We start from the raw sequence: 16,671 nt of genomic DNA, 5'->3' as shown, positions 1-16,671 counted from the left end.
CACGGCCTTTAAACTCATGATTTCATCCAGGGAAAAACCGTTCACGAAAACAGGCTTTTTCTGCACGGGCATCCGATACTCAGAGATTTGCTGATGTAACAATTATTTGCACTATTTATATTCAAATGTTCTTAAAAAAAATGCAGCTTCCAAATTTACCGATAGTAACTGTGTGCAAATCAGGAAACTTATCTCCTTTTTATAGGCGAAAATCAAATCACACTTTACATTTTTCTCACTTGCAGAATATTAGATGGCAGTGTCTAAATGACTTGTGTTTATGAAAAAGGTGAATTTTAAGAACAAATTTTAAAACTGCATAAGCAGTTTAATGGGTGTTTTTAGAAACTGAACTGAACTGCCGTTACATATTTATACTAAGCTTGTACCCACATCATCGCAGCTGTTACAGCTAAGCCTTGCACACGATCATGGCTGCAGGTTTTGTTCATGACCCTGTGGATGACAGGACTGTTGAATAAAGTTCTAAAAAACAAAAGAAAACAAGGTGGTTGATGTCCCTGCTTTCTTTCCATAAAAACCGATAGAAAACTTGTTTTCTGACCTGTAATCTGAGATCTGATTGAGTTCTCAATATCGTGCAATTCACAGATTCTGCCCCCATGTATGCACACGTCTGTAGTTGTCACATGGTTTTCAGTGTTCTTAATGAGCTGTTAACAAGCTGTCAATTACCTATGCAGATTAGGGAGCCGCCATTGGGAGGTGGTTGTATCTGGAGTTAGAGAGTGCTACCTTCGAATGTTATGAAATCAATCATCCTTGCTTTAATAGCTGTCTTTACCCATGTGTCTCTTGTCATGTCTGGGTCTTTTTTCATTATAATACCTACCACATAAGAAAAGCCCTCTGGGAATTTTGAAGGTACTTAGAAGGGAGCTTACCTAAATCTTTTATAACTTTCTACTTGGCGTACATGTTGCCTTGGATGCAGGCTTACCTTTCCATCTCTGACTTTCAAGGCATAGTACACCCTTCTCTGGAGCAGAGAAGCTCGCTACTATTCCTATGCTGATGCGAAGGGATCCTTTGCGCATGTTTTCTCTGCAGCGAAGGTCTCTACCCTCTTCAGCGTTTGGTGAATCTTAGGCACAGGTACATTGACAGCAAGTAAGTCAAGCTAAATGCTAGGAAAGACATAGGAAAGCATATTAACTCAACCAAGTGTGCTGAGCCCCATGTTTCAGGCACCGTGGACACAGAACGAAAGCAAGGCCACCGCCACATGGAGGTGACATTCTGGTGGGGAAGACTGATAGCAAATAATACCACACTAAGAAAATGGCCCCAGGATAGGGACAGTGCTGCATGATATGCAAACCAAGAGAAAGATCAGAGCAAGGACAAGCTGGAGAGGTCGGAGCGGGAGGTAGTTGCATCCGAAATAGAATGCTCACCTGAGGACTCACTGACGCAGTTACATCTGAGTCAAACCTGGGAAGAAGTGAAGTTGTTGGTCACAGGGATGCCTGGGGAAAAGCATCCCAGGCAGAGCCAACTTCCAGTGCAAAGAGCCTAAGAAAGAAGCAGGTTCTGGACCAATGAGGTGGGGTTGGGGGTGGGATCTGAGGGAGGTATGCTGGGGACATAGGTGAGCAGATCACGTGGGCTTCTTTGGCTTTTCCTCTGAATGAAATGGGAGACCATTGCCAGGTGTTGTTGCTTATTTTTTTTAACTTTCTACTTGAACTAGTTTTAGATTGACAGGAGTTGCAGAGAGCACCAATGGCCCCTCTACCTTTCACCCATCTTCCTCTAATGTTCACATCTTGCATAACCATTGTGCATTGATCAAACCTAAGAAATCCACTTTGATGCAATACCATAAACCTAACTGCAGACTTTATTTGGATTTTTCCATTTCTTCACTTTCTTTTTTCTGTTTCGGGATCCAGATTAGTTTGTTCAACATCTCCTTGGTGTCCTCTAATTGGTGACGGTTTCTTGGTCTTTTTTGGACCTTGACACTTTTGCAAAGCAGTCAGGTATTTTGTTGAATGTGCCTCAATCTGGGTATGTCTCACATTTCCTCATGGATAGTCCAAGGGTGTGGGAAAGAGCATCACAGATGTGATGTGCTCTTCTTGTCCCTTCATGTCGGGACACGTGACTCAGCACTGGTGATTTAACCTTGATCACTTCACTAAGGTGGTGTTTGCCAGGTTTCTCTTCTATGAAGTTACTATCTTTAGTTTTTCACACTTCACTCATTGGAATCAAGCTACTAGGTCCAGTCACATTCAGCAGATTTCATTAAGCTCTATCTCCTAGAGGGAGGGGTATCAAAGAATTTATAACCATATGTGAAGACCACTACTGTCATTTGGAAATTGGGGGAGGAGATGTATTGAGACTATGAAAATATCTTATTTATCCTTAAAGCTTTGCCCACTCATTTGAACATTTTTATCAGTTAGATTTTGCCTGCAGCATTTATTCATATCATTTTTTAGTGGTGGTTTTCTAATTTCTTCCTTCCTTTATTGCCAGGTTTTTCGCAGGAGTGACATCCTTGGTTTCCCTTTGAAAAGTGATTCAAAAGTTCATTGGTGGAAGCAAGAAGCCAGTTAGGAGGCCACTGCAGTGACTCAGGTAAGGGATGATGGTGGCTCAGAACCAGGCGGAAGCAGTGCTCATAAGGTTATATGGTTGGACTCTGCATGTAAGTGGGGAAGAGAGGCAACAGTATTAAAAAGCAAATTGTTTGTAGAGGTGCTGGAAGCATGGAGATGCCATTGGTGGAGAGAGGACAGCTGAAGTTACGGTAGATTCGCTAGGCTATTGGTGATGGGGTAAGACAGATGTCCTGTTATATTGGACATTCCAGAGGAGCTGTCAAGCTCATGGTACCAGATAGAAGTTTTTAAATATTCAAACAGTTTAATTTGAAACCTGATATTGTCATTTGTTTCCTTGGAAAAGACAGACTCATTTTATTCACCATTGAGAGAAATGTCTGCTAAATATTCAAGTCTGAATATCCATAATTTTTCTGTCAGTTGTTCCTCTAAGTAAAAATGCTGTTGCATAAAAAAGTGGGTAGTTTAGTTGGCAACTCAAGCAATCGCACGTGTGTTTTCCTCAGGAAAAGCATCATACTTTGGGGTGCAAGAGACGTGCTCTATGTATACTTCCCATTTTTTCAAACACAAAATATAAAAAGGAAGTGCCAGTAAGACTCGAGAAATAATAAAATTAATTATTTTTGCTGCATCATTGAGGATATTCTTAAGGGCTATTGTTAAGGGAATTGTTCTTTTTTAACTTCACGTGTGTGATGGTGAAGAAGCCAATGACTAAGGCTTTGGTGCCACTGCCTTGATTCATGCTAAGCCACCAGCAGTTTTGCCATGTAAGTTTTTGCATCATCAGTACACACGCCAATAGAGTAAAGAGAGGTAAACGATGTCTTAGAATTACTGTGGACATCGTTTTGACCTTGTACACACCTTGACAGCATCTTGTCTGCAGCCTACTTTTTGTAAACTGGTGTTCTAGCTCAAGGCCAGGCATGCTGCTTGTTGGTCGGTGGGTTGTTTGCCTACTGTACTCACATGCCCTTCTCAGAGAGTTGCTCCAGCTCTCAGTTTCTGAAATGTGGGTAGCAGGTGGTATAATTCCTCTACTCCCTTCAACCCTGGCCATAACTTCTTTAAGAAAGGGTGAGAACTTGGCTAGATAGAAAGCACCTAATCCATTGGGAAGGTGGTGGCCCATCAGGTTCTCTTTCTGGAGAGTTTGAGTAAGTCACAGAGATGTACCTAGTTAGGTATTAGTGGCATGGAAATGGGTGAGGGCTTGTATTGATTGGGAGCCATTTTTGTCAAGGAAGTAAAGGAAGCTGGTGTGTCATCTGTAGGTAGAAGCTGGAGCATGAAGTAATGTGGAGAAGAGTAGGAATGAGAACACATGACATGTCAGAGAGATGAGAGAGAGAGAGAGAGAGAGAGAGAGAGAGAGAGAGAGAGAGAGAGAGAGAAATCAATAAATAGAAACCAAGAGAGAGATTAGAGAAAGACAGAGAGAAAGATAAAGATAAAGAGACAGACAGAGAGAAACAGAGAATAGAGGGTAGGAATCGACTGATAGAGAGGCACAGAGAAGGGGTGAAAAGAGAGGGAGAAGGAGGGAGGGAGGGAGAGAGAGAGAGGAACTGACTTTCAATAAAGCCCCTTTTACTTGTGTTAATTTGATTACATTTCCTAACAACATAGAACACGATAAAGGCTCTAGGGGAGATTCAAACTGAAGAGGGAATTAAAATGTTGAAGACTTTAATTATGAAAATGCACCAAGAATTTTAGAAACCTCAGTAGAAATTCACTTGAAACAAAAACTTCAGAACTTTCGGATGGCACTGGAAGTGCAGGTCTATCTTTATTTTCATCCATTTTAAGAGGACGTTTATGTTTAAAAATAAGTTTTAATGTCAGAGTCACAACTTTGGCTCCTGACCTTGGGCCACTGGTGACCCTGATTGTTCTGAAACGTACAACCGATCTGGAGACCAGGAGCAGGCATAGTCTTTCTGCCATATGCCCTCTTTAGGATTCTTTCTGAAACAGTCCTCACCAGATTGCCTGCTAATTGCCCTGTGGCATCTCCATGGTCAGAATGCCATTTCTGGCTTTACTTTCTCTTTTCTGTTTGTACATAAGATAATTTTTTTTTTTCCATCTGCAAACTCTAGGGGGTAAATTTTGAGCATGATGCACAGAGCTTTAGCCATGGGACTCTCATTACTGTTAATGGGAATGGCAGTACTCAGTGTCAGAGCCCAGGAACATTTAGCCCTTGGATGATGGTGTTTTTTAGTTGTTTTTTTAATTGTGTTTACAAACAAAGCTGACGTATAAACAGCAACAACTCCCGGGAAGATGGCATTTTAGGAAACGGGCAGGAGTCAGACTGTCCTTGGAGCCACAGCCTAACACAACACAGAGCTGGAGAGAGGGTGGTGGAGTTCTATGCATCTTTTTTTTAGAAATTGTGATTACATGCACGTAATATGGAATTTATTATTTTTAAATATATAGTTTGGTGGCATTAAGAACATTCCCACAATTGTGCAAGCATCACCATCATCCATCACCTGACCTTTTTCATCATCCCAAACTGGAAACTCCTTACCCATTAAGCACGAACCCTCCATCCCTTCTCCCCAGCGCCAGGCAGCCTTTATTCTACTTTCTGTCTCTATGAATTTGACTACACTAGGCATCTAATAGAATCATACAGTACTTGTCCTTTTGTGACTGGATTATTTCACATAGCGTAATGTCCTCATGGTTCATCGATGTTGTACCATGGGTCAGAATGTCCTTCCTTTTGAAGGATGAATAATAGTCCATTATATGTGGATACCATAGTTTATTTAGCCATTCTTTTTTCAAGGGACACTTGGGTAGCTACAGCCTTTTGGCTTTTTGTGAATAATGCTATTATAAACATGGTTGTACATGGGCATACAAATTCCTGTTTGAGTCCCTGCTTTCAATTATTTTGTTTTGTTTTGGTTATATACCCAGTAGTGGAATTAATGGATTGTACGTTGATTTTACACATAGTTTTCTTTCTTTTTTTTTTTTGAGGAACTGCCACACATTTTCACTAGCAATGCATGAGAGTTCCAATTTCTTCCCATACTCACCAACGTTAGTTATTTTCTGTTTTTTTTTTTCCTTTGATAACGGCGATCCTAATGGGTGTCAAGATTCTCTGCATCTTGATAAACACCAGACAGATCATATATTCCTTTATTTTTTTCTCTCTCAGCTCCACCTTCCTCGAACTTTAAAATTCAGAAAATACTTCCTAAGCCCCAGAATTGATCAGGTGCCCCCGCTTGCAGCTCTGAAAATGCCCTCTGCATGTCCCTGGTGCTACGTGGGTTTCCTCATTTCTAGTGTGTGGCTTCAAGGTTTATCTCTCCCTGCAGCTTCTGTGCTCTGTTAAGGCAGCATTGGTGCCCCATCCCTAAACGGGATTTGCCACCTAGTAGGTATTCCATAAATACTTATCGAATGACTGAATTTAAACCAACTCTGTTCAATATGACAAATGTGTCCTCCAATATAAGGAACAAGAAATGGTTTATTACTAGGATGACTATATCAAAATTCAGAGTGTGCAGTAACAAAATAACACGACTGTAAACACGGAGATGGAAAAAAGTAAATTGACTAAATTATTAGTGTCACTTTGATTTCAGAAAATGCTGCTTCTTTACACATAAGCAGTTACAAATGCAGCCTATAAAAGTTAATATTCATAACATGATTATCTTTCAATGAAAGTATTAGGGAAACACACAATAATAATATTGTTAATGTACAGGGGCGGGCTTCCATGGTAACCTGGGCACATCAATTTAAGTGTTTAACCAAGGAGCTGTGGCTCCTCAAGATGGGAGATTCTGATGCTCCGTTTCAGAGTGACCCTCAATAAGCACGTTGAATTACTGATTGCTTGGTGTTTCTTGATTACGGATTATTTAGAAGGCACTTTGGAAATTGCAGATAGCTTGCTCACCCGGGGGAATTACCATCCACACACGATAATGAGGTGGAAGCTGTGTAAGGAAGGTTAGATAAAGCATCTTACAAGGCTCCAAGTTTTAATTTGACTCTTTCCAGCTCAAGCCACTGACATTTTTGTTCTTCCTTTCTTGCTGTTTTGCTTATTCTCTGCTCATTTGTAAGTTTTTAAGGATGGAGACATGCAGACACACTTGTCTGCAGTATGTGTGTGTGTGTGGGAGAGAGAGGGAGTTGAGTACATCCTGGGCTGAAGGAATTTTCTGAGATGAAAATGGAAACGGGAAGGAATGGTGAGATTTATGGCTTTGGCACTGGAAAGAGACGTTGGGGATCACTTGGCTCAGTCCCTTCATTTTACAAATGATGAGGCTGTGGAAGGGACGGAGTCTTGGCAAGGCCAAGGGCCCTCTCTCTTGGTGGCAGCACTGGCCTTGACAGGTCGTAGGGTCAAGGTTGGAAGACAGTCTTGGGTATAAAACTAGGACACGTACGCTCAGGAGTGAGACATGATCATCCAAATAGATGAAAGCAGACAAAGATGATAAGAGTTGGCTCCCGCTGACTTGGTCCTTGAGATGGGCCACATGTCAACTGCCTGTGGGGTTGACATCCCTGCTACCATGGTGCAGGGGGCCCCTGATGCATTTAGGGACCCACAGAAGCATTTTGATTTCCTTATGAATCAGAAGACAAACATTAATGTAATAGCAATTAATGTATAGTAATGAATTCAGCCGGAATGACATTCATCTCTATACCAACCCCGTTGTAAAATATAATTTTTGATGCTCTTATGGAGGAAGGAACATGTGGAGACGGAAGTGCCTCTGGGCCACAAAAGTCAGGACGCAGCCCTGTCTCCAAAATCTCTAATCTGAGCTCAACTTTCTCATTGGTCACTCACTTCCACATGAGTTCTTGGGAAAAAAATTCATTTGTGAGCAAGCTGGACTCAAGACCCAACAAGAGAAACATGACTATATTTCTGTATTATTTAAGATGTTCAGTAGCAAGCAGCAGGAGATTCATTTCCATTGGCTTAAGCACAGGAGAATTTAATGGCCCTTTAAACTGAAAAGTGTAAGGTTCTCCAGCGTCAGGTACAGGTGGAACAAGAGGTTCAAGCGATGGCGTTCGAAATGGGTCGCCTCCTCCCTAAGCTCTACTTCCGTCTGCACTGGCCTTGCTCTCTGCCAGGCTTGCGTTGGAGGGAGGCTACCGACCGCTCAGAGCTTACCTCCAGAAGGTAAGGGACAGCCAGTGTTCTCCCACACGTCCCAGTAGCTGGCATTTGCAGTATGCCAGGTGCTGTGCTATGTCTTTATGTACATTCTCTCATTAGATCCTGAACTTCAGGCTTGAGATAAGACCTAGTTTTATCCTTTCTTAGAGGCAAAGACGCAGAAGCTGGAGGAAATGAGCTCACAGGGGGTCCTGAATTTCTCTGACTTGCACGGAGCCAGCTCTCTATGGAAGAGCAGTCTACGTTTCTTTAACTGGCACCGGGGGCCTCTAGAATGTGACACCAACAGCTCCTTTCAGCCTTGTGGTCCATTCTTCCTTTCTGCTTCACTAGACCTCTCTTCAGTTTCAAGGTGTCCTAGCTCTAGACATTTGTGTGGGCTGTCCCTGTTCCCAGACTGCTTCCCCTCTTATCTCTGCTGTAGAGACCCAGGTCCAGTTCTTCAAAGCTTTCAGGATTCCGTAGTGGAGATGGAGTGCTGGTAGCCTGCCCCACATCATATGTTTTCCTTCCTGTTTCATAATCATTACATAGATGTCGTCTCTCCTCCTCAAGAGGAAACTTCTAGAGAGCTGAGGTGAGGGCACATTCACCTCCATATTGATTCCTTTATAATCCCCCACAGAACCTGCCATCCAGAAGGTGCTCATTAAACTTTAGCTCATGAATTAATCACTTGACTCACTGGGCCCCCAAATTCTATTAACTGAATGGGCTGCCACACAGGTAGACTTACGAATGCTGTGTGTAGACAAGACTCAGGACATTTAAGAACAGAAATTAATAAAACGTGAAAGAAGCCAAGGAAATGGAGTTCCTACACTCTAGCAAGACTTAAGCTTAAAAAATATTCACTGTTTCAACTAGGCTGTCTCCTGCCATTTCCCGTAAGAAGAGATGAAGGCATGGAGAGGTGAACAGACTTGCCCAAGCTGTTAACAAAAATACTGGCTTCCATGTATGAAGCCTCTGTTTTGTGCCGGCACTTCATGCATTATCCTGAATCTTCACAATAACCTGATTTGACAGATAAGAAAATTAAAGATCTAAGAGATAAAGTGTCCAACGTCACAATGCCACTAATAAGGAGTAATGCCAAGATTTGAATCCAGATTTGTCCAAAGCAAAAATTCTTTTTTCTTTCTTTCTTTTTTTTTCTTTTTTTTTTTTACTGCACTGTACTGTTAGATGTACATTTAGGAACCACAGAAGTACCTCTTCACTCTGAGCTCAGTGTCTTTGAAACTACTTGACTCTAAAGCGCCAAAGGTGAAAACCTCTGTCCATTATCTCATTTTATATAGCATCTCTGCTGATCACCGGGGGCCATTCAGCACCTAATAAATTCCTTTTACTGGTGAAGGTTATCTTTGGTATACTAAGAAAGAAAAATATTTATTAAAGACAAGTAAAATGGTAATTGCAAAACAGTTTGGTTGTAGAATAAAAGAAAAAGGGTGATGCAGTCAGGTCAAATGTGTACTTGCTGAACGAGAAAGCAGCATGGACTCTCAAACCATGGAGAGCTCCTCATTCCTTCCTTCTTGGCCTGACCTGCTGGCTCCAGCCACCTGTTTACCTTGTCACTTACCTTTTTTTTATCAAACTAGTATCAGAATATCTCTGCTGTCCCTCAGCACAAAGCAGTGGGCTCACAGGGCAGAGGTGGTAGGAGGAACAATTGGTAAAAGTGGAATTGCCGAGGTCTTCTGATCCTACTTTCTTTGCCCCAGCCTGAAATAGTGCCACATGGTTCTCTGGATCATCATGCTATTTCATTATTTCATTGCATGTACCTCCATTTGAATCATCTCTAGCCTTTGTCTGCTTACTGCGTTGTGGTCTGTCTCTCCCACGAGAAGGTGTGTAAATCCATACTTCTCAACTGTCGTGTTCATATGTGTGTTCCCAACTCTCAGAACATCTCTTGGCATATGGTAGCTAGTAAGAGAAAGAACGGATGGTTGTTGAATGAATAAATGGAATGGGAACGATTCATTAGGACCCACCACTGAGCGTGCCTAGACACCACCCTGGTCTCTTCTAGCTCCTATTTTCAGACGGATCTGACTTTGCCATGATGGCTGGGAACTGGGCCCTGAAGAATGACTAGTTCTCCAGGGGACAGTCAGACATCATCTCAGGCCAACGAGTTACCACGACAAAAGGAAATACCAACCTTGCATCTTATTATGGCCATGGCTTTCAAAGGCTCCTTGGAAAGTTTGAAACTTATCATCAAGTGATTAGGTGGGACTTCTTAGAGAGTGGCAGTTGAGCATTGATGTTTAGATGATTGCAGGGGACTACCTGTGCATGTGCTTGGAGTGCAGACAGGGCGGAACACCTCCTTCGGGCAATGGAAATTGCCATTACAATCAATGTGTGCACTGAGTGTAAATCCTCCAGCCCCATCACTGGGAAGTGCTCCATGAAACTGCTTTTGTGATGTCTATAGGAAAATAGTGTGTAAGGTCAGTCCAAGGTGAAAGTCTCCATTTATTTTTCTCAGTAAATTTTTGATTCTTTGGCAATTTATGAATTGAAATGTTAGACACAGACTCTCCAATATTAACAGCTTTGTCGTCAGAAATCCTCACTGGTCTCTCACCAATCTGTGAGGCTTCTTGGTTTTCGATGGCAGCACCTTCGCGTTTGACAGAGAGTTTATAGGAAGAATGGTATGGTATGTATGGCATATAGCAGGTAGTTTTTCTTTCATTTACTTGCAATCACTTAAAGAGAGAGAAAAAAGGAAAGAACACCCCAAACAACCTCCCATCCGTTGTTATTTCATCAGTTACCTCATATAATCAATGGAGTTCCTGAAGAGAAATTGAGCTGTTATGGCTGCCTCTTAGAATCCACAATCAGAGCGAGAGTTTCTTGATGAGCTTGGTATTCAACATATCCAGGTGATTCCATGGGCTAATTAGGATTGGATGAGCTTGGGGAAATGAAGAGGTTGGTTGGGTATAATGAAAGCCTCGCTTCTGAGCTGCCTCAGAGTTACGCAGCTTAATGGTGACTCCTTGGCGTGGGGAGAAGACGGTAGCCCATGGACAGTGGACCAGTTGGTTCCAATGGTGGCCAGGAGGCCAGAGAATATAGGTTTTATTGTGCCTGTGGGTATCCTCAATTGCTTAGTAACCATGGCTATAACCTACACTTCTTACCCTGCTCCTCTAGGGACCACCAGGAGACAGGATCTCAACATCCTGTCCTTACCACTTACCAGCTGAATGACTTTAGGAAATGCTGCTGCTGCTGATAAATACAATGGTAATAACAGTGACGCCAGCAGCTAACGTATATCTAGCACTTATTACATGCATAACATTGGCTAAGTGTCTTCTGTGCATTCATTTGTTTATGAAATCCTCATAGCATCCTCAGTTAGTTCCTATCAGTATCTGCATTTTTCATATAAGGAAATTGCAACATACTGAGGCCAAATAACTAGTCCAATGTGACACAGCAGTAAGAGATGGGGCCAGCATTCAAACCAGGGATTCTGGCTCTGGAGCCCAAGCTTGTCACAAGCAAGCCAATCCTCCTCCTAGACCCCCTCCCCTCATTTCTTTAGGGCTGGTGCTGTGAGGCTTGGGTGAATATAGATGTGGGTGCTTTCTCTGTAAATGGTACCAATAGAAATTAATATGGCCATGCCTTTGGTAATCGAATTGTCAGACGGAACATATGATCCCTATCCCAATTCCTGTCGTAAGACTGGAAACATAATTTGAAAGCATGCACCTCTGATGGACGGGCCAGTGGTGTCATTCTGGTGCATTAAGGAGAATATCATCATCATAACCTTTCAGCAAAGTGCCCCTTGGAGGAGATGATTATCTGATGCTCAGAGCAGTCACATGTGGCAGTGACAGCCAGTCTGGCATAACAGATCCAATACTGCATTGACATGAATTTTGTCTTCTGACCCCTGGATATATATTTTTTCTATTGCCTTACATGTTCCCAATGATTAGTCTGCCATTCTGACTTTTTATTGCAATTTGATTTTCCTCCCTAAAGGGTTATGTCTTTTCCATCACCGTGTCCCCAACAATCAGCACGGTCCCTAGAAAATAGTAGGATCATGTTTATGTTGGGTTTGAATTTTTCTTATTTAATGTCAATATTTTGGTACCTGGCAGTTTATTAGACTCACATTCTAAGTTCTGAAGTTCTGATCAAGTATCTTCCTGTTTTCTCATCTGCCAGTTAGGTACCCTTTATTATAACTTTGCACATGGTCTGAGCCAGACTCCATGATTTGGTGATTAATATGGTATAGTTTGTATCAGTCAGGATAAGCTAGGTTATGCTGTTGTAACAAACACTCCCTAAATCTGACTGACATATAAAACCAAAGACTTACTTCTTGTTGGCACTACGTGGGCTGGCTCCATATCTTCTCACTGTGGAATCTGGGATGAGGGCGTAACCACCTTCTCACTTTGCTGGTTTTATGAAAAAGAGTTCTGAAGAGTCTGTTATCAGCAATTGAAAGGGAAACAGGTAACTTTCACTCAAGTTATCGGTCAAAATTTGTCACTCTGCCCCACTCAAAGTCAAGAAGACTAGAAAGTACAATCCTGCAATGTACTGGGAAAGTAGACAGCTGGATATATCTGGTAGGTAGCCCTAATGAGTACCACATGGTCCTCAAAAAGTCAACCTAGTCTGAACTACAAGAAAGAAATCCGTTAAACAAGAATACAAGAGAAAAAGTGATGAGTGCTTTAAAAGTCAAAATCATGGAGGAGAATGGGAAAAAGAGGATTAACTCTTTTGCACATTTGTTAGGTTCAGCAATCTTTGCGTATGGGTGCAGGCCGACCTCTCAACAGTCCTTTAGACAGATGTCATTAGCTCCACTTTTCACCTAGTAGGAAACTTTAGAGAGTTTAGGATTTGTGCCAGGCCAGTTGAGGCAGTCCTTCTTCCCTTTCTTTCTTTCTGACGTGGGCAACTAGAGGGACTGGTCCTTGTCTAATCCCAGAGAGCCCAGGTACAGTGTGTGGCATGAAACAGAGTCTCAGTAGATGATGACTGAAGGACGGAACACTTTAGAGGATGGCTTCCTGATCCAAGAGCCAGGTTGGGTCCGCCATATGTGCTTAGGTCAGTATTACCATGCGAAGAAGAGCCTCACCAAGAACTGTGGCCAAAGCTCTTCAGAGTGGTTTTCTTTCTCTCCTCTTCAGGGACAAGATCTCATACGTGGCTTTCAAAGTGTTGCCTTTTTGTGCAGACCCAAAACAACACAATCCAATAACTTAAAAAAATGTTTGCCCTTATCTTCCTAGTCCTTCTTTTTTTTTTTTTCTATTATTCTTTTCTTTTTAAATAATTTATTTTTTAAATTTATTGGGGTGACAATTGTTAGTAAAATTACATAGATTTCATGTGTACAATTCTGTATTACATCATCTATAGATCCCATTGTGTGTTCACCACCTAGTCCTTCTTTAAAAAAATATATTTATTTTTTCTTTTCTTTTTTTTTTTTTTGGTTTGTTTTTTGGAATTTTAGGAGATTGAGTATATAGCCTACTTTGTATGTAGATCTGAAATACAAAACCAGAAGAGGATTTTTTGTTGCAAATCTGAGATGTTTTCACTTCTTAAATAGAAATACCTTTGCACATCACCAAATAGCACAACACTATGAATTCTGCAATAAACAAACAAACATTTAAGGTAATTATTGTAAAAAATAATTAAAGTAAGTATAAAATACTCTTAATCTATTGGCAGGACAATCAATCTATTGCTAATTCAGGGAAGCAGTAACTTGAAGTGGAGGCTCTACTTACATCCAGTGACCATTCCGGAAATCTTTTTGCGCACCTGATCACAATACCTATTTTAATTAGAATACTGTCTCTTCATTGAGGACCTTTGCACTCAGCATTGTTACAAAGCTTTAAGTATTATCTTATTCAGTCCTCACCCAAGTGTATGAAGGTGTATGACACAGGGAATCTTATTATCACCATTATCCAGAGGAGGTAACTAGGTTTAGAGATGGGAAATGATGTGTCTAAAGTCATGGCGGGTAATTCAGTCCTATCTTGACTTCAAGGTGAGTCTCTGGACCATTTCACCTCAGTGGCCCCTGTCACATACCTATGTGCTTTTCAAGTCAGAAGGGCTAGTAGGCCCTAATTGTATTGAAGGGGGAACTGAGGTTCAGTGAGGGGATAACTCACCCTAGCTATACTTCCACTGTGGGCAGGATTGAGGCTCATGTCTGAAAGCTCTGGTTCTCAGAAAGTGAAGTTCCTTGGACTCAGGTTCTGGATTCAGACAGACTGAATTAAAACCCATCTGTACCATGGCGGGATGGAGTGATCTTACACATTTGTGAGGCTCAGCGTCCTCATCTATCAAATGGGGATAATTCTGTGTGTGTGTGTGTGTGCGCGCGCGTGCGCGTGTGCACTTAACACCTACATGAGGGTTAAATGAGTTAATATATGGAAAGCCTACCACATCAGAGATGTTTAATAATTTATTTTGTAATTATTATTAAACTACAGCACTCTCTACTATGATGACTTTATGATACTGCAGTGAGTTACTTTGAGAGATTTTTGTTTGAAGCTAATTAGAGTTGACCAGTGAGAGGTTGGCCTTGGCCACCACGGGAAGGGGGAGTGACCACAGTTGATGCAATTTGCATCCTATTATCTCTATGTCTAAGTCAACAGAGCTCTAGGTTCAAGGAGGGCATTGTCCCCTACCCACCATGTAGTCACTGAAAGTGAGTATGTCATTCACACATAGGAAGCTCTGTCTAATTGGCCTGGCCAAGGTGATCAAAAGTTATCCTACCAGAATGCCTGCCCCAATCACACTGGAGAAAAAGCACAGCCCCCAGAGCTCTACTCAGGGGGAAAATCCATCACTGACAGTCCCTTTCCCTGGTCCCTGAGGATGCCCAGAAAAGACCTTGAAGGCCGAGTACTCAAAAGAGAGAGCACAGTGGAGGGGCTGGTTATGGAGCAGGGGCAGCCCCATAACTGACCCCTCCATAACCAGCCAGCAGTGGGCGTGGGCAAGTGACAGCCCTTCTCCTGGCTTCTGACCCAATGAGCCGCCACGAGGAGGGAAAACCTGGGTCCCTTCTTCTGTCATTTGCTATGCTTTTGTCACTTGACTTCTGTGAGGCAGAATCTCCTCATCTGGGAAATAACTAACTCAAAGACATATACTGACAAGGTCAAGTGCCATAACACAGGTCGAGCTCTGGGACAAAGCCTCATGACTAGTGCTCCATTAACAGGAATGATGATTGCACTGAAATGTAGTTTATTTTTATTTACATGACTGTGTGACCCTTGAGGACAGAGGCTCCATTTCTGTTATCTACTTTGATGTCCAAGACAGCATCTAACAAACAAGGGCACAACAAGAACACCAGCATTTACTGAGCGCCTACCCTGTACTAAAGGCTGTTCAAAGATCTTTACATACATTAACTTCTTGAAACCTTACTACACCCTTATGACGTGGCCACTGTCATCCTCCTGTGTGACAGATAAGAAAACTGGGCACAGAGAAGTTGAGTAAATTGCCCAAGGTCACACAGGGATGCTGAGGTCCTGGAGGGGAATCACTTAGCATTGACTGGGTGGATGAGTGCCTTGCCCTGACACCTATCGCTTGGCCCATACCATGATCCTCTGTTTGCTCCTATCCGCATTTTTGGGGCTGTGCAGTTTGGCTGGCTAGATTTGGCAATCGCGATGGGGATGGTGATAAAGAGGCGATGGGTACTCTGGTGTGGCTTGCCTGTCATCCACACACAGCCATAGCGAAAATGACAGGAGATTAATAGGAAATAATGGGATAGTGAGTAGAGCACTTATGCGGCTTTCCTCACGAGAAAGCCTCACATCTAGTGAGGTGCAATTAGCTGTCCAAGCCAAGATGCATAGGCAGGAAATGAAATAGGCTCGCGGTGATTTTATTTTTATACCTGGGTCCGCTCTGGGTTCATCGGCCTAGTTAGCACTCTGGAACCTCCAGCTGACTCTGCACTGCCTGCTGGCTTTAATACACTTCTACTCTGGCTTGCTACACAGCCCTGATGTCGAACACACGAGGCAGACAGCTGCCCGGAGGCATTCTCCGTAGAAATTCTCACATCACAACAGAACTCAGCTTTCCACCATCACGCCATGCCTCTTCCCTCCATCAGCAAGCATCGTAGCAGGTTGCAGATGCTAGGCAGTGTCAGAGAAATGTCCTAATAGACACATCGGGGGAAAGTGCGGTGGCCCCTATTGCACACCGGAAGCCTTTCCATCAAGCCTTCTCCTCCAGGTAAGCAGATTAAACACCATGAACCGTTCCTCGAAGATCTATTTGCATCCCACAGCATAGGAACCTCAAAAGATAACCTTACAGGAAACAATTGATATGGTTTTCTGCTCAGCTGCCCCAAACTCTGAGACATTTATGTGACAACATGCTTTGATTTTTCTCCTTCCAGAAGATGGACTATATCCCCGAATACAATAATTATTTTATTGCCTTGGCTTCTATCTGGGCACACATTCCATTTTCCAATGTAAATAATCATTTCCACCTTTAATAAATTAGATGGAAGCTGTCTGGCTGGGAGAATGAACATTTCAATATCTTCAGACACACAATGACACCGTATCAATATTTAAAATCATTTTATGCATGTATTTCAGGTTGTCCAACTTCATTAAGGCCATTCATCAAGCCTCCAGCTAGAGTGTATTCCCATTGGACTTGTAGGCCTGGGGGCCTACCAAACAGAAATTTAAACTAACTTGCCTTTTTAATTCACATTATTCTCAAATATTCTCTTTTTTAACTCCCTGC

The 16,671-nt window shown here is 42.3% G+C and overlaps 1 long non-coding RNA gene across 1 annotated transcript in view; it reads left to right on the top strand.

Annotated features, from left to right (window-relative positions):
* LOC141570808 (uncharacterized) overlaps positions 1-16,671 on the top strand; it is a 105,655-nt gene that overhangs the window by 428 nt on the left and 88,556 nt on the right. The window contains exon 2 of the long non-coding RNA XR_012495261.1: positions 2,512-2,613. This is a non-coding gene — a long non-coding RNA (uncharacterized LOC141570808). The remainder of the gene's footprint in view (positions 1-2,511; positions 2,614-16,671) is intronic.

Source organism: Rhinolophus sinicus, linkage group LG03 (genome assembly GCF_036562045.2).
Source record: "Rhinolophus sinicus isolate RSC01 linkage group LG03, ASM3656204v1, whole genome shotgun sequence".
NCBI classification, from domain to species: Eukaryota; Metazoa; Chordata; class Mammalia; order Chiroptera; family Rhinolophidae; genus Rhinolophus; species Rhinolophus sinicus.
Note: the sequence above shows the minus strand (reverse complement) of the source record. Positions and strands in the feature narration are given on the sequence as shown.